The 25,957-nt window shown below is 37.0% G+C and overlaps 1 protein-coding gene across 5 annotated transcripts in view; it reads left to right on the top strand.

Moving 5' to 3' along the window:
* The window catches only part of SYT1 (synaptotagmin 1), a 353,931-nt gene that overhangs the window by 84,281 nt on the left and 243,693 nt on the right, over nt 1-25,957 (top strand). The window contains exons 3-4 of one of the 5 annotated variants that reach the window (XM_051637968.1): nt 9,229-9,308; nt 10,367-10,423. The exons of the other annotated variants lie outside the window; for them this stretch is intronic. The gene's annotated coding sequence lies outside the window, so the exon portion shown is untranslated. The remainder of the gene's footprint in view (nt 1-9,228; nt 9,309-10,366; nt 10,424-25,957) is intronic. 5 annotated transcript variants of the gene reach the window in all.

Genomic DNA, 25,957 nt, shown 5'->3' with positions numbered 1-25,957 from the left:
CCTCTCTGGCAGTGTTCAAGGCCAGGCTGGATGGGATTTTGAGCAACCTGGAACCAACCTAGTAAAAGGTGTCCCTGCACATGGCAGGGTGTTTGGCACTAGGTGATCTTTAATGTCCCTTCCAACCCAAACCATTCTATGAATCTATCATATTTACAGGACTTCTGTTTGTATGTCACTGTTCCCATACCAATTAATTGTTTATACTTGCAAGGACTTTAGGGCTTCATTTGGCTTCCTGCTTTTTATGCTTTTTCTGTTTGTGCAGATTTTTCAGAGAGCTTGTGGAAGTGGTGATCATCCACAGGTCAAATAAAAAGCAATGACATATACAGACAATGACATGTCGGGGCACTTCTCAATGAAAGTTCAGAAAACAACTGGAAAGCCACATAAAAATGCAAAGCTATATGTCCTCAAAGTAAATTGTCCCCAAAGAAAATAACTCACTTGGAAAGAATAATACTTTTCTTTTGTGTTGTAGAGCAGACTGTTGTGAGACTTTAGCAGTGTTTATTATTCTGCCCGAAACCCAACCTTTTTTTTCAGTACTAAAACACTGCACAGCTCTGTGCTGAATGTGGTAAAATGGGAGAGAGAGCAAGAGAAAGACTGAAAACATATTTTATTTTCTAATTCCCCTGCATCAGTTCCTGTTCCACCAAAACTTGCAAATGAATTTTGATTGAAGTAGTAGTGTGTTCATCACAGTGATAAAATTCATTTCCATCTCTCTTCACTATCATGCGTGTCTCAGTTACAGGCAGTTTCTTCTGAGAATATGAAATACTGTCTATGAATGTGTCTGGAAGTAAGTCACCAAGGTTATAACTCAAACTAATTTAAATGAAGGCAAATGTTTTGGGATCTGAAAGTTGAATTTCCATTTGAACAATAGCTTCAAGGACTTGCATGCATATTTGACTGTCACGTGCCCTGAGGTGGATTGCTACTAAAGAGATTATCTGCATATACCCATAAGCTACAATAAGGTTCACAAGAATGTAAAATGAATAAAGTTGTCAGTAAGGTAAATATGAAGAGGAAAAGCAAATCAAAGCAAAAATGGAATAAGAATGAATCCAGGAGAGTTTAAAAAAATCTACATTGGGAACTTACAGGTACAGACCCTGTGAAGCTGATGAACAAATCTGAACTAGAAATGCTTCTTAACCTGTCATCCAAGTAACAGAATTTGTTTGGTAGGTCTCTGAGTGTTGTTGTTGTTTATATAATAGTTGCAAATTGGGTTAAAGGGAATACTGTAATAAATAGATTCAGAAGGAAATATCTTCTGAGACTTTTTGAGTATTAGGAAATGCTTACTGAAACACAAAGTAATTGCAGATGGTTAAGTGTTACAAGGAGCGTTCCTGTTAAAGAATTCCATTTCTTGAAGTGGCTTAGATGCAATTTATCATTAATATTAGTTTCCATTAACCATGGTGGACCACATAGGACTGCAAATAAAATTCCACTACAGTCAGTGAATTTGGCTGGTGGAGAAAACTTGTGATTAATTTTAGGACATATACTCAGCATACCTCAGTAAAAGAAAATATCTTATAAACCAATGTGAAATATCTCACCACAAGCTAGAAGATGTTACATGTGTATTCTCTAAATTGGTTGAGAAAAATAATGATTTCCCAACTTATTCCACTTTGTTGTGTTGGGTTTTTAAAAATAATTTTAGTATGTTTCTTTATTTTCTGGTCAGCAAAGTTCTATCTACTGAAAGGATGTTCAATATCATCATGGGACTGTTCAAGAGTCAAGGACTAAGGTATTGTTGTAATGAACACCAAAATTACAGGTGACCAGTGTTGCCACATTTTGCAGGCTTGTCTCAGAGCAAAGGTAAACCTGTCTCTGAAAATACAAATATTTGCACTACTTCTTTTTCTTGTATTTTTATCACTTTTTTTATGAACTAGCACTTCATTCCTCCTCTTTTGGGAGCCAGCATTCCACTGATAAACGAAAATCATTAGGCTGTAGATGAATACATCTTGCCTCCTTTAACCGTTTCCATCTTAAGGTAAACCATTAAAGCAGCAGTGAAAATTGAATTGTACATAGCTCTGTGGTGCATGCACCCATTAAAAATAAGGAGAATAACAAATGCAAAAATTACTTTAAGTGTGTTGAAATGTATTAAACTGTGTATAACTTCCTTAGCTGAAAGTAACTTCACCTATCTTACATTGGCAGCATAGGCTGAAATGAGATTTCTGGATTTCGGTGACTGAGGACGAATCAGACATACCAAAGGCTTTTTTTTTGAAAATAATATTTCACAAAGGAATGTAGTGAAATGCATGTCTTACTCTCCCTAGAAGAAGAATAAAATTGTGGGTGCAAAAAAGGCTGCTTTTATCCCACAGCTCCGCATTTATTGTGTTACAGTCTAAAGCAGCAGCAATTATACATAAGCTGTTAAACAAAATGAGAACAATCAAACAGTTGGCTCACTGAGCCAGAGGTGGTACTTGGAGTCCTTGATGTTTCTTTCAGTCAATCTCAGCATCAGTGATGGTCTAAAAATAGATGCTCATTCTTCTGCATATGTTTGTGTGTGTGTGTGGGCAGGGGAGATGTGTGACAACATGACTTTTGTTTCCTTTTTGGCAGGCAAAAAAGAAACTAAAAACTCTTGGGAAAAAGCTACATTTATGGGGAAAGTATGCACCTACAAGCAATCACCATTCCTGGGAAGAGTATTGTGGTTTTTTAACTGGCTGGATAAAAGGCACACCAGTTTACTACAGGATGAAGCCAAGAAGCTGGCAACATTCAAAGCAATTTTGAATTTATGTGATAATGGGAATTGTAGCAGTAAATTCTTGCAAGACTTCAGGGGAAAGAAAAAAACCAACACACATAGGACAAAATAAATGGATAAGTGTGTAAAATATTCTTTCATGGAATGAGTTATATTCCAGATAACTACTGCAGGAGGTTGTGCACATTTTTTAAATAATTGATGCTGTCATTTGTCAGAAAGAGGGTACAAGATTAGGTAGACCATAAATTTAGTTTTTTTCAGCAAGTCCTCTGGTCCTATCACAGGTTTGGTCAAATTATATAGAAAAAAAATTGTGACAAATTGGCTAAAACCCAGGATATTTCTGGTCATCTTTACATCTGAATAATTCAGAGTGGACCTTTTAAGAAACTGTAGTGGTAGGGCCAAGTCCAAGATGGATAGTTTTCTGAGGTACACTGTAATTGTCAGCCTAATAGAGTCCAAGGGTGTATTTTCATGATAGCATAAAACCACATTTTTGCTGGACGCTCCCTTATAAGCAGCTTCGGGAACCGCTCCAGAACTTTGAGCCATCACAGAAGGTAGCCACGGGCACTGGGTGCTGGCACCAGCATTTGATTTCTATATGCCAAATAGTTCTGACCTCACTAATAGCAAGTGTGCTTAGCATTTTAATGAAGAATGTACTTCAGTCACTTTCCTATACTTTAGCTACCCAAATTAGTAAAAATCAGTTCCCAAATTTGTTCCCCAAGTGTGCTGAGTTGCCCTTGGCTCCCTTGGTTGTCTGCCAGGCCCTCACTCAGCCTTCTCAACTGGACAAGGGGAGAAAATAAGAGTTAAAAGCTTGTGGGTCAAGATAAAGACAGGGAGGTTGCTTACCCATTACCGTCATAGGCGAAACAAACTCAGCTTGGAGAAGATTAATTTATTACCAAGTAAAATAGCTTTGGATGGTGAGAAACAAAGACGGAAACTAAACCACCTTTCCTTGTTCCGAGGCTCAACTTCACTCCTTCATTCCCCGCTGCCAGTGCCAGGGCATCTGTGGCCCATGCACCAGATAATCTCTAAAACAATTTAAGCAGTGAAAGCAAAGGCAGTTTTCTCAGGTTAGTCTTGAAAAGATGAGGGTTTTCCTTTCTCAAAAATACTTGCATTCCTTATCACTTTGGATCCAATATTTGTACATACCAGATGTGTGAAACATGGAAAAGCAAGAAATGGGTGCCATAGGTCAGGCATGCTCCAGACACTGGCAGACTCTCAGCTGCCAGGCAGGAGGTGAATGGCCAAGTCTCCAGTTTCAGTCCAGCAGATGTGCTGTGTCCCTTCTGGTGCCCATCTCTCCATTTGGGGCTGTCTGTTATCTGGACCATTGGTTAGGACACTTCTAAGATAAATGCCGCCTTTACCGTTCTCCCGGTATTTCTTTGGTAAACACAATGAATACTAATTCCATCTTTGTTGTTTATAACTTCTGTCTCTTAGTGTCAGAAAAGTGGTGGCCCTACTGGAGTGATACATTATACTTTACAGCATGACAAACCTGTTGTAACTGTTGACACAAACAACTGGTTTATATTGTTCTCACATTAAAAAAAGATGTGATACAAAACCTAGTATTTTTTAAAATTATGAATTCTTATCTGTGTCTGGCAGATCACATCACTATGAGAGATCCAAAATTTGTGGTTCGCTCTAGAATTTAATTATCTGGCACTTTTCAACAGTAGCTTGTCTACTGCTGACATGTAGAATTTAATTTTGTTCGAACATCTTTTGTGTGTATGTCTTCTTGATATTGATAACAGTGGCTTGTGGTAATGCTTATCTCCTTTTGATTCTGAAAATGTAATAAAGAAGGAAAATACAAAGTAATAGCAACATGCATTAATTAGGCAGACGTCCATCAAGTCTTTGCATCAGACTCAGATATCTCAAGAAACAGATATAATAACAGCAGCTTTAGCAGGGCAAACATGCCCACAAAACCAGATAAATAATTGTCCAAACAAGGAATGAACTAAGTCAGATGTTTCTTGTTCACTCATGAGTTTCTTTGTTCCCTTTTCCAGATAGTTTTCTTAACAAAATGTTAATTTTGCCATGGTTATCTCTCTTCGTAGCTACCATAATTGGACTTTTCAAGGTATGTGAGGCTTGTTTCCATTCCCCAAATTCTGAGGAATATGATGGCAAAAGGAAGTCAATGCAAAGAGTGAAAATAGTCTTAATAAACTGTGGTATTCTGTAAGAATAGAGTAGTCATCTGGAAAATGCGTAGAATTGCAAACACGTAGCACTTGATGTTATCTGTGGAAGAACTGTTATTCAAGAACTAGGGGTATAAATGCAAGCAACTGTAGACATAACTGTAGTTTGAAATTTAAATAATTGAGAATACTGGATATTTATATGTAGAACATGTTTATATACATTACTTTGGTCTATACTTGTGGATAATGAAATTGACAGTATCTCATAGTGTACTTGCATGGACATATTGACAGTTTTGGGCATAAAATGCCATGAATGTGAAATAGAAAAATAGGAAATATTGATGGTCTTTATATTCCAATATTTACAGAGTTTTATTTGTACAGTCTTTTTTTGCAAGACACATTGTCTTCTTTTTTTTTTTTTTTAACATTTATTTCTTGATTGTACAATGCTATATGTGTATATGTTACAGGGCTTTAACTTTATAACTCCTGGTGTGAGCAGCCAGATTGAGTGCTGAGTGAAGACTGTCTGGAGAAACCTGTGTATTTCATTGGCAGGATATCTGATTTGAGGAGAAGAGCAGTGGCAATCTGCTTTATATTGTGGTAAAACTAGAAATATTTTTGGCTTTCTGAGAAGCCGTCAATAGGCTTTGATAGAAGCAGTAAACAAGTTTAAGCTATACTGTGTGCCACAGAGGAGTCTGCACAGTGTGGCCTGCTTCTCAGGAGAAGCAGAGCTAGAAACCAGGCTTTCCTGAGCTCATCATATGATTATTTAAAAGCTTGTATGAAAGAAAAGGCAAGCTGGGTACAGCTGTATGAAAACCATATCCCTGGTGATCAGAGCACAGGTGAGAGATGTATACCCACTGATGAGGGATTATATATTTTCTCTAGGCAGAGGAAGCTCAGATTGAGTAGCTAAGGCTGTTTGCATTCAGATTCCCAGACCAGGTCCTGGTTGTGTGGTGGCTTCCAAGTTGTTTATTTTGGTATCGTCAACAGGTGGTCTCCTGACCAAAGCACATGAGGCTGTACAGCTATAACTAGAATAAACATTTCTGAAACAAATCACCATTACTCCTCAAATACCCTGGATAATGTCCAAGAGAGGTCATGTCATGCACTCTGCCCAATGTCTTTTTTATGTATGCGTATAGAAGAGAGGATGGACAGGAGAATCATTTTTGGCGAGTGTCAGTGCAGACAGCAGGTGGGCTAATAAAGGACATCTGTTGTGTTGGCTTTTGTAAGGTTTAAAGTCTGCTGAAATAGTATTTTAAAAAGTTACAGAGGGAGCAGGTGAAGACAGGAGAGCTTACATCTTATCATGCTGTTCCATTTCTATGTTAGGAACAGATGGCTGTAGTGAAACGGGATTCCTTTCCATTTTGTAACCCTGAATGCCATTAAAAATATTTTTTAAAAAGTAACTTTTGTGAAGAAATTACCCACATGGAGGTAGAGAATGCATCTCTACTTTTCCTGCACAGTAGAAGAGATACATAGCAGAACATGGACAGTCTTAGAATTTGTGATTAACTCTGGCAGGAAAGTTGCAAACTAGCTTTACTAGCTTTGTGGTAGCCAGCTGTTACTTCTTGTATTTGACAGCAGAATTCTAGCCTGCATCAGTTAGAATTCCCTTGTATTGCAGCAAATAACGACAGTTAAATAAGATTGACAAATTGTTTCAGCACAAACTAGTTACACTTGAAAAGTGTTGGCTGCAAAATGTCATTCCACTTCTGTATGTAATTCATATACAAGGGTATATCTGTAAGCTCAAACTCATTTAGCATATAAACCAATGTTTACAACATGGTAATGTTTAAATGTTTAAAAAAAATAATAAATTGTCAGTATTTCTGTGCATTCTGCTACTTCTTTTTCTACTACCAAGTGATTATTTCTCTATTAATATGTTCCTTGTATGTGCTGCTGAAAGATAGAGTCACATCATTCTACAGTGAAGTGTTATAAAATGTGCATTTCATTTTAATTTGTAAAGAGCATGGAAGGCAACTAAGCTTGCGAGTCTTTGTCCTGTGTTCTTAAGTGGGGAATATTACACAATAAGTGTGAGAAATGTATATTCATGCATGCAGCTGTGTGTGCATAATGCAGGCTCATGCTTATGGCAGATCAGATATGTTTGTTCTTGAGCAGCACAAGAATGTTGGGAGATTATGCAAACCTGCCAGTTATTCAGTTTGATTTCTGTTAGTCAGCCACTTCCATTACAAATCAATACATTCTTCATAAATAGGAAGGACATGAAAGAAAATGTTTTCAGTTGGATAATTTTTACATTAATTTTTCCACAGTACTCTTTTGTGTGTCTGTTCACTGACTGTTGTGTACTAGCAACCTGCAGTTTGGCAACACCATTTGAAAATCTGTTGTTTTGTCAACAGTGACAGAGGATATGCTATTAATCTGACTTTTGGAAAAACAAAACAAAACAGAACAAAACCAGCGTTGAGATCAAGAATTAACAGTGGTGTGGTAACAATGGCACTGTGGATAAACTGATTTGAATAGAAAATGAAAGCTGATTCAAACTCTGTCCATTGAAAATTTGAAAAAGTAAAATGTTCAAGCATGCAGGTGTATATGTCTTAAAGCACATTCTGCCACTTCTTAAAGAATCACTTCCTCCTGACGGGGGGCTGGCAGCAAAACTCAGCAGCCCTTACTGGCCTTCATTGCCATATTTTAAGAGGTACAGGTGCCTGGTGGTGGAATGTTCTATATAAGTTGTGTCTGGAGGTATTCTTTTGAATGTGTAAATTCTCCAATTGGGTATTTTTTGGATTACAAACTCTTTACCGGGAGGGAGGATGTTTTACTCATATCTAAGTAATTTCCAGTGAAATCCAGGAGCTCCTTTCTCTCTTCAAATACAGGATAGCAGTGATTGAATTGTGATTCACATAGCCATAAGAGCCAGCCCTTCTGGTCTACCCTCAGGTTTAAAGATGAAGATATGTGTCTGCAAATTAGTAGCATAAAAGTTTCCAAAATAAGCTTTCTTAATGAAATTCAAGTGGTGCATGGAGATGTTGTGAAAGGATGACAGCCTGAAAAACTCATTGTTTCTCACCTGAGAGTTGTTGAGCCAACTTTTGGATGTTTGGTCACGTTGATTTTACTGAAACAATCTTTGGGTTAAGATGCTAGCCAAACTCACTAGTCACTGTCAGCAACTAATGAACTCTGTACTTGGCTGGGGGTGGAGATAAATCTGAATCTTGTTAAATTTACAACATGATGTTCATTAGTTTCAGCAAGGGTAATTTCTGAGATAAAGTGTTGCTATCACCCACCGTGTTAAATAAGCAGTTGGACTAAGCAGGTGGTGGGCAGTGATCAATGACTTCCCATTAAACAATAGGTAATTTCTCAGTAGGAAACTACTCACCTTCCCAAAAAGGGTCACATACCAAATTCTTCTGTTTTATAGTTGTAAGAAATACACCAGTCAAGTATGTGTGCTCTAGAAACACGAAGAAGCAGAAAATCTTACAGATATTTTGAAGGCTGATCTTATTTATTCTGATATACTTCAAGGCTTTATTGTGCTTGACGTTGCATTCACATAAGGTCTCAGCTTTATACCGAAGTTCACCACTAACTTTTTCATATGATGAGTGTTTCTCAGTACTATAGCAAAATCATGCTGTTCTAAAATGCCACCTTTTCGTATGATACTAATTTTGTAGAAGTTTGACTTCGTCATATACTTAGTCTGCTTACATAGGATTTTGTGGGAAAAAGAGGTAATGGATAAGATGCAGATATAGATACATTCCCCACCTTTTTGATTAAATCTGGTATCAAACCCTTTATGTAATTTGAGGGAAAAAATCTGTTGTCTTTCCTTTTCATTTACCACATCATGGCTTTTTCATCTTTCAGATTGAAAGCAGAAGTGGCTATGTTGAGAGTTGTTTTCCCAACATTTCCAATTTAGTTGTTTCAAGTTTTACATGTTTTTTTCTGTTATGTGTCTCAAGCTCAATTCAGCAGTTCCTGAAGTTGTTCTTCCACTAATATGTCACCTAACAGTGGTCGAAGTGAGGTAACTTGAGGAGGGATTGGTTTGTGTCTTGACCTTTTTGATAGATGGTATCTTTCTTGAGAATGTCAGTCCAACCTATTCTTTTGACTTAATGTGTCTTTGGTTTACCACTATGCAATTATATTAAAACCCGGTTGGCATTTCAGGAGCTGGCCAGTGAGCCCATCAGTTGCCCTGGCTTGGAGGGTACAAAAATCTATCTGAAGAGCAGGCCAGAGGGCTGAAGGTAATTATGCTTTCTGCCATGTGGTTATTCTACCTAGCCATCACAAGTACACAAAATTGGATAAGACTTCTATAATTTTTAAACACAAATATTTGTTTATGCTTGAAAACATTCCTGTATTGATTTGATAATAAATAATTATTCTTTCCTGAGATTTTTACAGATATATAGATGGATTTAAGACACTGCCTCTACATGTTGACACTGCTTTCTGTCAACCAATTTCTAGTCTGCTTCACGTGTTCATACTAATGAAAAGAACAAATATAATTGTGAATTGCTGTGGGAGTGTTTTTTAATATTAAAAGGGAAAAAATAATAATGTTAAGATGACAGTATAATTTTTTTATCTCATGATGTGACGCTTACCTTATATATATATTTTCCTTTTTAAAAAAAAAAAATATTGTGTGTTTTTGCTTGGTTTGTGTTTGGTTTTTTTAACCAAACTTTTGGAGTTTTTTGAGAAGGACACTTTTATTCCATTTTAAAAATCTACAAATGTTTATTAGCATGGATTAGCATGAATGATAGGGTTAACCAACAGGTTTGCATTAGAAAATGTCAAGGTTTTAAAATTTTTTTTAAAATAAATCTTCTCCTTTAATGATCTGCATACTGAAATAAATCACATGTTTAGGGTCCAGGGCACAGCAGAAGATTTCCAAATTATTTTGTAAATCTAGTATCTATGGTATATGTTCTACTACAAAAATCCTTAATTAAAACCACTTTAAAATAGTTTCACTCTAAATGCAAATTTTGGAAGAAACTGTATGGAAAGAATCAGTTTCCTAAGGGAATAAAACATGTCAGAGCACTGTCCCAATAGGTTATTTGGAGAAGTAAATTAAAACTCATCATGCCATATGCGTTCTACTCATTCTTCATAATTTACTTTCATGAATAACTTTGTCTTGTGTGTATGGCTTTGGAAAAGAAATAGCAATACATTTCTAGCTTTGAGATTGAGTATGCTGCATCTAACCCAGAAAGACTCATTCCTGTCAATGTCTATTTCTGAAAGTATGCTTAGCATAATTTTATTTTTTTTTCAGTAACTTGTTTGCTGATCTTGAAACTATATGGCTCTTGAGCATCAGCTTCAAATTCAGGTGATTATACTGTAAAAAATGTGATTCTGTATTTCTTGAGTTGCCGTGAACTCCTACCTCCAGCTGTTTCAATTTATATCCCATGTTAACATTAGCAGTGCACGTAGTATAGCCTTCCTAAACAGCACATTTATTTGATTTATTTGGTTTAATTTTTTATTTAATTTATTTGATTATTAGATTGTTTTTTGCTGTTAAATTCTTACAGGAGAATTAAAATAAAGTCTTGTCCTCTGCCCTTCGTCAGAAACCTGAGAAGGGACAGGACAGGAAGAAGGGGTAGAGGTGTTGCCATCTATGTAGAGAATTGGATAGAGTGTGAAGAGTTGTCCCCAAAAAATAGCCATGAGAAAGTTGAAAGTTTGTGTGTGGGAATTAGGGATTGAAACACCAACAGGAGCCTAGTGGTTGGAGTCTATTACAGGCCGCCCGATCAAGTGGAGCCTATTGTTGAAGCCTTTTTACTTCAGCTTGAAGAAACATCGCCATCGCAGGCTCTCATCCTGCTGGGTGATTTTAACCATCCTGACATCTGTTGGAAAAGTAGCACAGCAAGTTGTAGGCAATCCAGGAGATTCCTGGAATGCCTTGATGACAACTTCTTAAGTCAGGAAATTGACAGTCCTAGTTGGAGGGATACATTATTGGACCTCATTGTCACAAATGTAAGTGCACTCTTTAGGGATATCAAAGTTGAAGGTAACCTGGGCTGCAGTGACCATGCACTAGTGCAGTTCACTGTCCTAAAGGATAAGAGGCAGATGAAAAGCTTAAGTCAGGTCTCTGAATTTTAGGAAGCAAACTTCTAGCTCTTCAAGGAGTTAGTAGATAGGATCCCATGGGAAACAGCCCTCAGGGACCAGGCAGTAGAAAAGAGCTGGCAGATCTTTAATGATGCTTTCCATAGGGCGCAAGAGGTCTCAATCCCCTGGTATAGGAAATCAGACAAGGAAGGTAAGAGACCAGCATGGCTGAGTCGAGACCTGCTGGTCAAACTAAAAAGCAAGATGGACCTATACAGGCAGTGGAAGAGGGGACAGGTATCCTGGGTAGAGTATAGGGATGCTGGCCGGTTACGCAGGGATGAGGTCAGGAAGGCCAAGGCACAGCTAGAACTGAACTTGGCAAGAGATGGTAAGAAAAACAAGAAGGGCTTCTACAGGTACATAAACCAGAAAAGGAAGGTTAAAGCAAGCGTTACGCCCCGATGAACCACAATGGTGAAATGGTAACAACAGATGAGGAGAAGGCTGAGGTTCTCAACAACTTTTTTGCCTCAGTCTTCAATGGCAACGCCTCTCCTCACAACTCTCATGTTGATGCCCCACAAGATGCAGGCCGGAGAGGCAAAGTCCCCCCCACTGTAAATGAAGATAAGGTTTGTGACCATCTGAGGAACCTGAAGATATACAAGTTCATGGGACCTGATGAGATACATCCCAGAGTCCTGAAGGGGTTGGCGGATGCAGTTGCCAAACCACTGTCCATGATATTTGAAAAGTCATGGCAGTCAGGTGAAGTCCCTGGTGATTGGAAGAAAAGACATGTTGCACCCATATTTAAAAAGGGTAGAAAGGAGGACCCTGGGAATTACCAACCTATCAGCCTCATCTCTGTGCCTGGAAAGATCATGGAACAGATCAACCTAGAAGACATGCTAAGGCACGTGGAGGACAAGGAGGTGATCTAGAACAGCCAGCATGTCTTTACCAGGGTCAAATCCTGACCAACCTAGGCGCTTTCTACAACGAAGTGACTACATCAGTCAACCAGGGAAAAACAGTGGATGTCATGTATCTGGACTCTGGAAGGCCTTTGACACAGTCCCCCACAACGTACTTCTCACTAAATTGGAGAGATATGGGTTTGATGGGTGGACTGTTCAGTGGGTAAGGAACTGGGTGGATGGTTGCATCCACAGGGTGGTGGTCAACAGCTCTAAATCCAGATGGAAAACAGCGACAAGTGGTGTCCCTCAGGGGTCATTGCTGGGCCCAGTGTTGTTTAATATCCTCATTAACGATACTAACAGTGGCATTGAGAACACCGTCAGCAAGTTTGCTGATGACACCAAGCTGGGTGGTGCGGTTGATATGCCAGAGGGATGAGATGCCATCCAGAGGGACCTGGACAAGTTACGAGAAGTGGGCCCAGGTGAACCTCATGAGGTTCAACAAGGCCAAGTGCAGGGTCCTGCACCTGGGCTGAGGTAACCCAAGATATGAATACAGGCTGGGGGAGGTCACACTTGAGAGCAGCCCTGTGGAAAAGGAACTAGGGGTACTAGTGGATCAAAAGCTGGACATGAGCCACCAATGTGCATCCTGGACTGCATCAAAAGAAGTGTGGCCAGCAGATCGCGAGAGGTGATTCTGCCCCTCTGTTCTGCCCTGGTGAGACCTCACCTAGAATACTGCATCCAGCTCTGGTGCCCCCAGCACAAGAAAGGTGTGAACCTGTTGGAACGTGTCCAGAGAAGGGCCATGAAAATGATCCGAGGGCTGGAGCAGCTCTCTTATGAGGACAGGCCAAGGGAGTTGGGATTGTTCAGTCTGGAAAAGAGAAGGCACTGGGAGGACCTCATAGTGGCCTTTCAGTACCTGAAGGGGGCCTACAGGAAAGGTGGGGAAGGTCTTTTTACAGGGGCTTGCAGTGAGAGGACAAGGAGTAATGGTTTTAAGCTGAAAGAAGAGAGATTCAGGTTAGAGATCAGGTGTAAATTCTTCAGTGTAAGGCTGGTGAGACACTGGAACAGGCTGCCCAGAGATGTTGTGGGGGCTCCATCCCCAGGGGTGTTCAAGGGCAGGTTGGATGGGGCTCTGAGAAGCCTGTTCTGGTGGAAGGTGTCCCTGCCCATGCAGGGGAGTTGGAACTCAATGATCTTTAAGGTCCCTTCCAAATCAAAAAAATCTATGATTCTGTGAAAAGTAATTTAAGTTGTTTCTAGATGATGATGATTATTATTATGTTCATTAAAATTGTGTTTGTGTTTCTGAGTGTGTGTATATATGTGGAATACTTCCATAGTTGCATTTTTTCTGTTTGTAAAAAAAAAAGGGGGGGAGAGGTGTGTATACAGAGATGTTTCCATTTGTTCATATGCATATGTGTGTGTTTGTATATATATATACACACCTGTACAGGCATGTGGCAATCTTTAGAAGTCTGTTGATTACACAGGAATAAATTTGACTTACAAGATTGCAGAGATAATTCCTAAGATTATGTTAGAACTTTTCTTGATTTCAGCCACAGTCATAATGTATTTCATGCCTCAAACATTATACAGTCAGTAATACAGAAAACCGGTAGTTCTCAGTTTTTGCAGTAGATTTCAAAACAAGTTCAGCAACAGGAGTATCCACTTCAAATAAGTGAGAAGTGAAAGTACCTCATTTTATAGGAGCTCACTTTTCTCTTGGATAGGCTTCACAGCGTTAAATAGATAGTTTTAGGCTATCTAATATGGTGCTAGTGTTCAACATACATAAAATTTTAGGCTGAAAACATTAAACTTAGCTTTTTTAAGTGTGAAGAGGTGCATCCAACTTAGCTATTAAGCAGCCTCTCAATTTACATTTGACAAAAAGGTAAGCATAAAATATGGATCCAGTAATTTGTAGCTAGTTAAGATGTCTGTAATGTAAAAAATAATTATTTTTTTTCTTTTTTGACATTGTCTTTTTGTTTGTGATGTTATGAGAATTGTTTACATGTTTATGAGCAGAAAGTTCAGTAATATTTTCAGTAAGAGAAAGAGCCAATATTAATGTTGTCTTGCATCTACTGAGAGTTCCAGCCCCTAAAAATATTTTACAGGTATGGATAGCTTTTTGTGTACTGTATTGGGCCATTCATGATATTTTGGCAGAGGATTACAACCTAGTGAAATAAGAACAGCAGAAAAAATATATGAAAATGTTTCTCTATTAGAAAGTGTTAACTAATGCACAGATGACAACAGATCCCTCATGATATCAATTGTCACAGTTGTACATCACTCTTTTAGAAGCATATTTTTTTCTTTTCTTTCTGTAGCGGGTGAAATTTCTTACTAGCAGTGCTTCTCATAGGAATGTATTTATAATCTTATTTAGTTTGGCTGTCTCATTTATATTAATAATCTTACTTGATGATCTGAACTTAAAACTGTTTTTCTTCCTCTCATGTGTTCTTTTCATTTTAACTGCTTGTAGTTAATTTTTAATTTGAAGTACTAACCCCTCTATTAATATCTGGCAGCTTTTGTTGTGAGTGTTACTAAAGATAAGACTGGGTCTGAGGAGAAAGCTTTTCAAATCTCCTACACACTATTTCCCCATAGAGGTGAAACTTCTGCCTGTCTTTCTTCTTTCTGTGTTGAACTCTGACTCACCTTCCTTACCTCTGAGTATTTGTGAAATAGCAAATACACTCCAGAAGAAGCAGATGTAAAAATGTCTATGAATGACTTCAGGCTACTGTTAGAAGGTTGCTTGCAGTTGCAGTAGTCTTCTAAAACAAGCGAAAGGCTTATATTGGAACATAATTAATCCATTAAATTGGTTTCTTAGAAATTGTATGAATATGGTTATATTTTGACTAATAAAGATCACATGCTTTGGGTGCAGCTTGAAAGAACTTACAAAATTACGCACAGAAATAGAAATGATGATTTTGATAAGACTTTTGAGCATATAAGAAACAAGATCTGAGGAGTAGATCAGGAGAGGCTTATGACAGGTGAGCAAGAGTTGAAGAGGAGGCATTAAGGTTTTGATTACCAGGAAAGAAAGAAGTTAGACTGTGGATAATGTTTTTCACTTTGAAGATAAGAAGTGCTGCTTTTTTGTTTAATGTTTGTAAAGAAAGAAGAATTTAAGTTAAGGGCAAGAGTTATTAAATATCCCAAGCCACAGTAGAAACTTTCCTGTTAATGTGGCTAAGCACTGAAGAAGAGATGAGTGACAATATGGAAGAAGGTTTTACAGAAGTCAAAGTTGTTCTGGACTAGCCATAGCAAGTTTGACCTGCTAACAGGCCTTTTTAGAGAGATACACTGGAAAGGAAGTCAGACGTGCAGAACAGCGAACCGTCTGGTTGTGAAAAAGAGATGAGTCATTGACTCACAAATTGTACCTGAATCCACATAATACTCACCAGAGGTAAGATTATAAGGTAGTAGAGTCCAGTACAATAGAGAAAAGAAACTATAAGGCGAAAGTTGGATGAATGAAAACTAAACCGCAGGACCACAGAGTCAGAAATATAAGCTAAGAAAAGGAATGTAAACAGTTACACAAAAGGCTGTAGAGGTATTAGGATGGCACGATTTCAGACTTGGCTAAGAATTGATCAGTGTAGCAGAAAGCACTGGTAAAGAAAAAGCAGAATACATATTTTATAAGGAGGCTGTAGAACTCTGCTTAAAAATACTTCAGAAAGGTAAGGGATGAAAAAAGAGCTGAGAGATGAACAGTAAAGCAGCAGATGAAGATCCTTTAGTTTAGAATGCATATGGACCAGTAAGCAGAATCAGAGATTTTTGATAAACTAGGTGGAGTAGGAGTAATGGGTGCAGTCAGATAGTTTAAGTATGATAGTGTGATGAGCAACAAGTAGTGGGGCAAGAGGAGTATGCTTTAGTCACTAAACACAAGAAGAAATGAAAAAAAAGGCAAAGGAGAGAAGGAATAAGTCTAAGCCTGTTTTCTTTCAATTGTGATGTGGGGCCTGTGATTCTGAACTTGATTCAAGAAGAGACGGTATAATAGTAGGTCTTCCTTTTCAGTGTTCAGCCATGAAAAGAAAGTTTTGAAAATACCAAACAAGTATTGTGTGTTTAAAGATTGAGGCATGTAGTATTCTGCTCAGCCAACCCCAGTCACTCTGATTGTGTTTTAGCACATGTTGAGGAACCGTACAGATTCACCTACTCCAGCCAGTTTCCTTTGGACAAATGCAGCTAGTTTACAACCTGTCAAATAGTGATACTGAATAGTTAAGCAGCTGTGAATCCTCTTAACAGTCTTTTCATTGCCTTCATATGTTTCATTGCTTCTTATGCAACGTACCCTTTCCTCTGGTACATTATTTCGTCATCCATTGACCTGTCATTATTTTCCATTCCGCTGCACTTATGACCTGGACAGTAATATTTCAAGTTCACTAATATCTCCTGTGATCATTTTATTCTTCTGTCAAATACTAAACAGATTCAGAACTCTTGAAGCCTTTCATCATAAAATGACCTGTTTATCTCCAGATAAGCTTTCCAAGTCCTCTCTGTTGAAGAATTTGAATGTCCTTCACTTCGGTGTCCTGAACTGCTAACAAAATTTCAAGACTAGTGTATAAGATATGTCTATAGCTTGTGTTTTGGAGTTGTTTAGCCTTTTTTTTTTTTTCTTCATTACTACATCTGCTGTAAAAATACAACTTCCAATCTCATTTTAGAATCTGATAACCAGCTATTTTGATTTTCTTTGCCTCAACAGCAGTGTTTTATGACTAACTCAAGTAGCAAAATCAACTTTTAGTCAAAGCCATCAATTTCTACAAATGGGTAGAACATTCTGACAGCTAACAGGGCAACAGCTAGCAAAAACTAACCAAGTTGTTTTTACAGCATGAGCTTAAAGATCAGCTACTGAAAATTGTAGGAGAATTTATTTTTACCTTCTAAATGAACATGCCTTCTGGAAAAGTCACTTTTTTTTAATACTTAGGGTATTTCATTCAATATACATTTTAAAAAATTAGGAAATATTAAGTTCTTCCTTCAGTGTGTTAGCTACGCTTCAAGTGTTGTTACTGTAGAAGTTTGACTGGTGACAGTGTCAAATATATTTAGTGCATATCACCAAGTACCTCTCTAGAACCTTTGTGTTAATATCTGTGTCAATTCATTGCTGATATTAAGAGAGACTTGTAACTGGAATTAAAAATGTTAGTTTGTTTGGGTTTTGTTTGTTTTATTCTGTGAGAGTTTTTTCACAAAACAAATATCTGTCCTTTAAGTAGCCTTGTCGTTATTTAAACAGCTGCAGTCTTCAGCTGAGTATCTTTTGTGCTTTTATAATGACAATGCTGTGCAAAATGTTTTCCTATTTAATATTATCTGTCATATATGAGGGTAGCTCTTAAAGAGACAGGTTTTTCAAAATCAGAAACAATTTAAATATTAGCCAACAACAGTGGTGGCAGTAATATGGGCCTTGGCCTGAGTCTATATATATAAAGTAAAAATTACATTTCTAAGAGTAAGGAGTATTTGAGTAGATGCCTTACTCTTTGCTGATGTAACTAGATTTTGAATTTCAAAACTTGCTTACTGGGAAAAAGGAAGTGTAAAATCTTGTCATTTGCTTATTCTGAGTTAGTTATTTTATGTCATGGCAGTTTTTGCAGAGTTTCTCAGGTTTTATATTTTGGCATGTGCTTGGTGTTTTAAAGGCAGTAATCACACGTGAAATCTGCTACCTCTGTAACCCTGTGGAAGCATAATCAATAGCTGCCAAACTTGTTGGCTAGCATCTTTCTTTTGTTTTTTTATTACTTCCACTGAGAAAAACCAAAACCGCTGAACGACTTTCTCAGAAATATAAAATGTAAATAAATTCCTATTCAACCTCTCCTTTACTCTGTTCCAAACATTTCCTTCCCCTCTGTGACAGATCTCTACTTTTTCACTTGTCTCTGCTTTCCTCTCTGATTTAGTCTCATGTTTCTATTGACTTCTAAATTCCTGAGCTAAACTGTTTCTTCCTGCTCCCCTGAATAATTTCCACTTGTTTCCTTGCATTTTTGGCTTTTCATACTTCTATTCATAAACTAATTGTAGAGCCCTAGAGAAGATCTTAATTTGGCCTATGAATTGCTTCTGAATTTTAAGTGAAATACAGTCTATTAAAATTACCCTTTTGTTGCTTCCTTCTTGTGAAAGAATTGGAAGCTCACCAACCTCAGTGTTCTCAGCCAAAGTTTGACTGCACTGTGGTTGCCCTAATATGTACAATTGTTTAAAGGGTTTGATGAATAGAATTTCTATTAAAAATCATATTTTATGTCAAAGACACTTTTTTTTGCTGATGCCCTGTTTTTTAAGCATTGGCGTTCTCCTCTAGGGTCAAAAAAGACCCAATAAAGACAGAATGCTATAGTTGAGGTCAAAGTGTATTGAATTAGCAGTTTTCACTGATCTTTATTCAGGTTCATCCCTATAAATAAGATCTGTTGTGGAGCTTGTAGACATCTTGAAAGCCAAATTTCACTTCTTCTGTTTTATTTAAAGTCTCAACATCTATTTTAACTTTTTTTCATTTTTTCTTCTAGTTTTGGGTTTCTATAATAAAAATGTTTCTTTTGTAGCTCAAAGTAAATTGAGTTTCCCTTCCCTCCATTTCAAAATACACATTTTTTCAGGTTTGCCAGAAATTTCCATGGTGTTAGTATCCTTTCTAAGAGCTTTTGTGGTAATTTTTTTTGCAACTGAAAACATCTACTCTGAAACAGGACAGCTGCATAGAAATACAGTGAGTGAAAACAGAGACTACCCAGGAGCTGCTGAAGCAGTCCAGTCAAGTGGGTTCCCTGTGGTTTCTTTCTGCCTGTCTGCTTAGTGTCCGCTGCATGACTTCTGTAAAACTGTGCTTTTCTTCTTCTCTATCCCATCATCTAGTGGATCTTCGAGGTGGACACAGAATTCTGCCCAAGCTCCTCTCAGCTGGAATACCAGCTTTCATCTCTCATCTGGGTAACTACAGCTCACAGCAGCAGTTCAAGTGTATAGGAAAAAAAAAATCTCCCCTCTAGGCTTTCAACAGTTCAAATTGCAAACTCTGCTTGTGATACACACTCATTTGCCTGCTTTAAAAATATGGAGAATGACTTTTTATGAATTGCTTCAACCACTCAAACATAGTCTCCAAAAAATTTGTGTTCTCCATTGTGGATATGAAATTCTGATGCCATATTAATAATTTAGTGTGACAGATGCATTAACTAGGGGGAAAAACATGTCTAGGGGATTAATTGAGGGGTGCAAAATTTCTAAACTTTCAGCTGCTTGAGTTTGTAGCCTTGACAAAACCATTGCTGAGTATTTGTTTAATCACTACATGCGAGTCTGTAAACAATTCTGCATGTTGATTCAGTTACATAGATAGTAAACTAAGAGCTTCCTATTGTTTGTCTATAAAATATAATCTTAAAGTGACTGATAAATTACTGTAGTTGAACAATTTGCTAACTTAAGTCCAGTTGTTCATTAGATGGCTACGTAAAGGATTTACTGGAGCCTGTAGTAACATAGCTCATCAGCATAATCAAAGCACGTTACCAGTGTCTGACAGAAGCACTTTATCTGCGTTAAACAGCTTGATGGATCCTCACAGAATGCTGTCTGCAAGTCTACCCCCAGCAGCTTTCCTTAAGCAATTTTTTCCTTCCATTGTAGCAGACACAGAATGTGGGAAAGAATATAGAAAGGTTAATTGACTCTCTTTACTTATATAACATATTTTCTTTTGTACCTCATTTTACTAGCAGCTATTCCACATTAGCATAAATCGAATAATCTTTTCTACCAGTAACTTTACAAATTGCTTTAGAATGCCACGCCTCACTGAGTAGTGACACTTGCACTCTGAGCTGCTGCAAAACCTCATCTTGTGAAACAAAACCCATGTCACTTTACATGGCCAGAGAGTGAATACTACATTCATAGCTCGTATAGAATCTGACAGTTCAAAACTAAAACAAATTATTTGGAAGGTCAACCGTCTTTTTCATTGACCTTGATATTAAGAATGTTTGTGCCCTGGAAGGTACATGAAACACATTATCGAGGTCCTTCTCCATCAAAATAAATTAACAGCTTTTTAATTTACCTATCTGGGAAGTCCAGTTCCTAGGTAATTTCAAACATGTAATTTCAATCTACCTGAATCAATTTAACCAGGGACAAGGCTACAATGTGACTAATTTGCTTCATGCCAGTGGATAGCATTATGCTGCTAAAGGAAGAAATTCTGACAGATTTCTGTGCCTGAGAACCTTCTTGGCTATTTCCAAATTTCCACAGCAGCTAATGTCCAAGCATGGGATCCAGTGTGTGAAAAAGATCTCATCTGAAGGAGATGTATAAACTATTCATATTCAAAGCAATTGGGACAATTCCTTCCTTCCAATAATTCTTCCTTTAAGCGAGAGATTCTTTATTTCTGATGTAGTTTTACTTTGTAACAGAAAGAGGAACCCAAATTATGAAATGTAGGTAGTTGTAGAAATAAAAGAAGGCAATATAAAGAACTGTTGTTCAGTTGCCAACTGATTAAGAAGTGCAGTTGCATGAAGTCAGTACAAAGTCAAACTATGATATCTGTTCTCACTGCTTGCCTCTATAGAGCAAGTTGAAAGGGATTCAGTAATTCTAAGATGGAAAGCAAGAGCTTTCAAGCTTTCAATTAGGAAAATTATTCTTGTCTTTACTTTGTTCTGTCCTTTCATTCATGGCAGTAAACTGGAATCCTGGCCTGAATAAATATTAGTTTCTGTGTTTGGCATCATAAGTCAAGCTTTACTTACAGATGCTATGGAATAGAGAAAACAGTAAAATATTATCTGGGGCTGGAATATAACTGTGCTATGAGACGCAAAAATTCCTAGGGAAAATTGTTTGGGTTTTTTTGTTGGGTTTGTTTGTTTGTTTGTTTTGTTGTTGGGGTTTTTTTTGTTTTTTTTTATAATCTTGTGTTGCCAGAATGAGAGGTTATGTATTACAAGATCTCTGTTCTTAAATCTGTGCTCAAGTGAATGGTTTCTTCTTGTGTTGACTAATTTTTCAATAAAAGTGCATCACTTTTTACAAGCTTGAAAATGGCACTTGTTGTGGTCTTATCTAAAACGATAGGCTAGAATATTAAGAAAGGCTATTTTATTTATGTGTTTTTAATAGATTTTTTTATTCATGTCCTTTTATTAAGCAAATTCATGAGGAAGACTACTATAAGGCTCCTAGATGGGAAGCAAGAACAAATGGAAATGGAAGTGCTCTGGAACTCAGGCAAAGAAAATTGATATTTCAGGATGGCTTGAGACTAGTGAATGTTAACTGTTCATCATTTTAAGACGTGATATTATGATCCCACTATGGTACTCAGTGAAAGACTGGTTAACATACAGCCTGGATTGGGTTGTTCACTTTGCATTTTGAAGGTCCAGAGGCAAAAAATAGTTATATATCAAGGTGGATTCTATTCTGTATCCTACCACGTTACATGTAACAAACAAAAAAAAAGAGAGAGAAATGTTTGTATTGTCACAGTTGTACAGCGTCAGTTTAACGTGAACATGGCCTCTAACTGGACAAGTATGTTTGCAGACTTAAAAATACTCCATACTGTTAGTTCTGCCTCACACATCCCCTATAGTTTACCTCTACAGCCTGTTGGCCTGCTCTGATCACTCAAAATCCCAGGTTTGTTATTATCTTTACTTCCAAGATAAGTAGTAGTTACATGGAGCTAACAACATCAGTGTCCAAATTCCATGTCTGCTAAAGGAATTTCGTACTCTCAGACAGTTGTGCTATCAGGGTGATAAATAACTTGTTATCCCTACTAAAATCTATTTTGTGTTTTTATGTAAACAACAATGTATAAATATATATCCACTGTGATTTTCCAAAGTTTTAATGGTTCAGGATGATACTATCTTCCATGTCCAAAAATAAATCAGCATTTTTTTCTGCTGGGCAAAGGTGTGTAATATTCAGAAGTCAGGCATTTTTAAATAATTTCGGAATATAAAACCAAACTCTGAGAAATTAAAAATAATTTGTCATCACTTGCGGTTACTCTATGGAAAACTGAACCACTTGCAGGGATAATAGTAAGTATGAACTACAAGCATCTCTGGGTTTGTAGACTGATGTCATTGACCCGAAGCCTCTCAATTATGAACTAGGTTGTTGAAGCATCCACTCATTAACACTGCAGGAGCTGAGACATATTTTCTTTAATAAAATAATAGAAAAAAGAAGTATTGGAAATAAAAAATGCTTCATTGTGATTAAAATGTGAAAACAAGGAGTTAGAAAACCAGAATTGTTCTGGAGGTTGAAGAGCAGAGGGAAAAATAACATAATTAAGCTGAGTGAAATAATTGGGGGAGGAGCTGGAAACATAGCAGAAGAGTCAAAGGGGCAGATGCATTTTGCAGAATTGACAGGCGAAGAAAAATAAAGTGATATGGAACAGATTAAAGAATAAGAGTTTAAGAAGGATTTGACTTGGAAGCAGGAGACAGGAAGGCAAATGGAAGAAGGAAAGTGAAGAGAAGGTAGGAAGGAGATAGAAAAGAGCCAAAGGGAAGGATGATTCCTGTTGATCTGATTGAAGAAGTTGTTCTGTCACAAGACAGCAGAAGAGGTGGAGGGGAAGTGAAAATACAAGTAGAAGGTGTGATATTCATTATACCCAGAAAATAATTGCTTCTTGGCCATGACAGGAACGGAGCTGAAGGAGGACAGAACAGATTTGTAGTGAAAGAATTTATGTGGTCCCAGCTTTTCACCCAAGGGCATTCAGACTGAACAGAAATAGGAAATGGAATTTGGAGGTTATAGGTCAGAAGAAGAATGGAGGAGGAGGAATTGCAAAATATATGTTCATTGAGCTGAAAATAGTTCTATATTGTTTTAAAAAGAACCTCATTTTTCATTAAATCCATCAGCTTTGTCCTGACCTCAAAACATAAATCTCCTGTAAGAACTGACCTAGCAGAGAACTAACAGGCAATTGACTTTTTTGCGGAGTATGAGATGACCTTTCAGTCCCTGAGTAGTGTTGTCAGTTCTATTAACAATTTAATCTGAAAGCATTTCTTTTCAACAAAACCACTTTCCAATCTTACTTTAAGAAAAAATCATCCAAATGAACTAAATAAAAATAAAACAATATTTTTTTCTACCACAATGTAGACAAACTTAAAAATCAAGAAAATTAATAGCTAAAGAGGGATTAAATATTTCATTTTTTTTTCTGTCATGAAGCTGTACAATGTGCAAGGCTAATTAGCCAAGGCAATGGAAGGTCTTTGGGCAAGTGACAGCAATGAAGAGGATGAGTATTATCTTGTAGAATATATTCCTACTCTGGCAGTGACTGAGACTCTGCATCATCACCCAGCTTTGGACAAGAGGAACATACAAACCCAAATCAAAAAGACAATCCTTACTTCCAACAACTTTTCAGGTAATAGGTTAAATGTGAAGCATTCCTCAGGCTTTCAGATTTATGGTACTTCTTATACAGTGCATAACTAGAGAAAGAAAACAAACAAAATTGTCTTAAGCAAAGTCTGCTTTCAGATATCTTTAAATGTTCTAAACCTTCCATTAAAAAAAATTCTCATGGAATCAGTGTCGACATTAGGAACATACTTTCAATAAATAGGAAAAGGCATGCTGGAAGAACTGGATGAAGAACCCATCTGATACTAAATGCATAATTGTTTTTCTTAAACTTAATAAATGTTCTAATTGTCAAAGCAGTAATTTTAAAAAAACCCTGAAGATTACTTTTTATCAGTAGCGGTTTGTGTAGCTCACCAAAGACCCCCTTGGAAATCCAAATTAATTATCTGAAGTAGTTTTCATGTATTTAAATATTTACAATTTTCATTACAGAATGTCCTTTACTTTGAAAGGAGTGAGAAATGACCTAATCACAAAGCCAGCCTTTTCTTTTCATCTCTTCCTTATCAAACCAAATGCAAAATGGTAGCATTTGGGAGAGAGAAGATACTAGTTTTAGAGAGTTTCTTTCAATTTGGTTATGAGTCTAGGGTTAGAGTCCATCTACGGATTAAAGGATTCACAGTTAGGTTTAATCCTTGAAGATTCAAATTTAAGTGTTAGAATATGTATGTTGTATAAGAAAATATAAGATAGATAAGATTTGGACGTATGTTTATTCACCTGTATTATGTATTTTTTATTTTGTAAATCAAGTGCTTTTCCTTCCTATTAATACATCAGATACTTTTATTTTGCCATTGTTATTTTGATGACAAAGAGCTACAGGTAGTTTTCAAATAAGGTAATATATCATTACAGAAATAGATAAGTGGAGATAATTAAGAGGTGAAGGACCACACACAGTAACTGAGGGTATTTGAATCTGCTCTGTAATGTTTATTTTCTTTTTTAAAATATACCCAAATTTATTATAATTGGCTAGAGAAAGAGGAAGACAAAGACCTTCTAAGAAAAGCCCAGTTAAGTGGTTTTTTTCTTTCAAAAGATACTATTGGTTCTTTCAAGCAGCAAGATTAATTGTTTGAGAACATTTTAAAATTAAACTTCTGACAACATGGAATCAGTTTTAGTTTTGGAGTTAGATGCTGGTTGAGGTGAGTGTCTGCTTACAATTTTGACATTTTGAAGAGAGAGAAAGCAAATCTAAACTAATCTAAAAGCACTTTTTTTTTCCTCTATGTGATCATTAGAAACCAATAGCCAGGCATTTTGTTCCATCTTTGATATCAAGGAGTGTAGCCAAAAGTTAACAATGAAAGTATATGGTAAACCTAAGAAGTATTTAATCAGTACTGACAAGATGAACAATAGGGTGTTCATACTCCCTATGAGGAAGATCCAGGAGATAATATGGCCTCTCTTACATTCTAGTATTATGGGAATTTTATAATTTGTGTCTTTGCCTTTTACAGACATACTGGGAATGGAATTAATTTCAAGTTGAGACAAAATCATGCAGAAACTAATGTGTTTGTTTCATGTGAAAACTGTCTGATGGTGCAAGAGAATAATACTTGAGATAGATTACCTGTCACAGGACACGAGTAGTCCATGTACAGAATTAAATTAGCATGCAGCCATCAAAAATCAAAACTGTAAGCATCGCTGAGTAGAACAACAAAACATAATTAAAATGTGGTGATTTCATGGTTGATTTATTGTCAGAAAGCATCTGGGCCTTTTCCACCAGATTTTACCTTTATTGCTCTCTTCTAACCTGACTATGAATACTGTTCATTGATTCAGTTACACAAACATATGTATAAGTACAGAAGCAGTCTCAGAGATTTTCAGACTACTAGAAATAGTTGAATATGTGCTTAAGCATCTTGCTGAGCATCTTCATACCTCCACAAGCTATAGCTATTGTTTAGGGACTTTGGCATCTCACAGGAAAATGCTTTCTGATCACATTAAACTGACAAAATATAAAGCAAGTTGCTGTTCCTTCATCTGGGGGGAAGCATATATGTTTATAACTGAGCAGCAAATGAAATGAACCTGCCAAATATAAAGCTGACAAAACAAATATTTAATTTACTAACTCCTTAAAAAATGAGGAAAAATGAGGGAAAGGAGCAAATATAGCTGAGGCACAAAGCGAACTTTGGCATGCAGTGTTATGCCATATAAAAACTGCACAGACCAGTTTTACTGACCCATGGTAGCACCTGGTGAAGAGACCCAGGCCCTCTGATTTTCACTGAGATGAATAAAAACTCAACAAAATCTAT

This window comes from Apus apus, chromosome 1 (assembly GCF_020740795.1).
Source record: "Apus apus isolate bApuApu2 chromosome 1, bApuApu2.pri.cur, whole genome shotgun sequence".
In the NCBI taxonomy this organism is placed as follows: Eukaryota; Metazoa; Chordata; class Aves; order Apodiformes; family Apodidae; genus Apus; species Apus apus.
The sequence above is the reverse complement of the archived record's forward strand: the minus strand, read 5'-3'. Positions and strand labels throughout refer to the sequence as shown.